Source organism: Penaeus monodon, chromosome 31, assembly GCF_015228065.2.
Source record: "Penaeus monodon isolate SGIC_2016 chromosome 31, NSTDA_Pmon_1, whole genome shotgun sequence".
Taxonomy (NCBI): domain Eukaryota; kingdom Metazoa; phylum Arthropoda; class Malacostraca; order Decapoda; family Penaeidae; genus Penaeus; species Penaeus monodon.
The window spans coordinates 15964302-15966015 of record NC_051416.1 but is presented as its reverse complement, the minus strand read 5'-3'; the positions used below and the strand labels follow the sequence as shown (position 1 = coordinate 15966015).

Here is a 1714-nt window from a genome sequence, read left to right as displayed (position 1 = left end):
GACACCCTCATCCATCGCGCAATAATGACAATCGGATCGCCGCCAAGCCAAACAGGGCCATAAATCGGCAGCCGGCATCCTCTCGCGCCCGAGGTGCTGGCGAGAGATGACCCGAGTCACCAGACACGGCCACTTGGGGAGCCAGTCATACCTCAGCCGCCGTTGAGGGAGGTTGTTGCTGCGCGCGCTCCCGGAGCCTCGTTAGCGTGTGTGTGTGTGTGTTCTTTCGCGTTCAGTTTTCCGTTTTCACTTTACTCTCTCAGAGATACGAACAAAGTGCGATTTCTCTATCTCAGTGTAGAGTTTTAGACGGACACTCGCACTGGATTTAAGCTAGAAGTGTGCGAATTTAATTTTTTGTGTGTTGAACTTTTTCTAATAAGGACCTAGCTTTTACCTCATTACGAAAATTGTTGGCAAACCAGCTTCAAGTAAGAGCATCCATCAACCTAGTACTGGTAAGTGACCCAAAACACCCAATCTTTCCTTTAAAAAAATATAAGACATTCCCCCTAGCATTTTCAAAAAATTTGAAAACGAAAATGGGATTCTGCCGTGTTTACCCGAAGGAAAATGAAAAGTTCCTCTAATGAGGAGCGAAAAAGCATCCCGCAGTAAATTTACCTTCGTGAATGGCGACTTCAGGTGCAATTCAGAGTTGCAATGAGTGTGCTCTCACAGTCTTAGGAGAATGAGGCGCTTCAATGAGAAGGTGAACAGATGTTGCAACACTCACCTGGGGAAAGGTGAGCACTAGGTTCCCTCACCTGATCTTGCTAAAACCGATTGCACGTTGTTGCTATTACAGATAAACTGCCCAAATGCACTGGATTTTATCGAAACGAACAGCAATGTGAGGCCACAACATTTTAAAAGAAATATATATAAAACTCACGTCAGCTACATCACCTAGAAGTGGTCACGGCCACGAAGTTAAGAGAAATTTTGGCTTTGCTGCGTTTACTAAACCTGTGTTCTGTTGACATAAAACTTTAACAATACCCGTGTGTGGACACATTTTTAAAGAGGGACTTTCCTTAAAATATATTCAAAGATTTCCGGTTTTCGAGACATTCTTACAGACAGACTTTTCTCTTAATATACATTCAAAGATTTCCTCCATTTTCCAATTACTGAAAAAAAGCCGAAGTCGAGACGAGACATCCCGAAGCATCTCGACCGAATCGCGCGCATGTCGACATTCGATCTAAAATTAAAAGGAATTATATGCAGTATGAATGACAACCTCCTCGCAACAGTGGCTCATTCAACCCGCCCTCCGGATCAACACTCGACCGCCTCAGGAATGTATTTCCAAGACTACTTTCAAGACGAATGAATGATCAGATATCATAAAAAAAAGCGAAGAATCACAAGTTCCCGCAACTGAGCAAACACTGGCCATCACTCCGCCCGTTAATAACCACGCCGATGGTAATGATTGATAATGATGCTCTTGCAACGCGCTCCTGCAATGATGATCTTGCACCACGATCCCGCCTTTCTTGTCGGGCAGGATCTGTTCCCGTTCGCACCTGCCTCGGCTCGCGGCTCGAACGGCGGCTGAATCGCTCGCCTGTTCTCGCGCTATCCCGCCACAAGCACATATATCCGGCTGGTGTTTTGGCGACCGGCGCTGCGATGGCCGCTTCCTGAGGTGAAGCTTTATTCCCGAGGGTTTGCTTTGCTGATTCGAGTTTGCTTTCTCTCGTTA

The 1714-nt window shown here is 46.1% G+C and overlaps 1 protein-coding gene across 1 annotated transcript in view; it reads left to right on the top strand.

The window, feature by feature from the left end:
- Positions 1 to 138: 138 nt before the first annotated feature.
- The window catches only part of LOC119593050 (discoidin domain-containing receptor 2-like), a gene marked incomplete in the record, with an annotated part of 52427 nt that continues 50851 nt past the window's right edge, over positions 139 to 1714 (top strand). The window contains 1 exon segment of the mRNA XM_037941950.1: positions 139 to 458.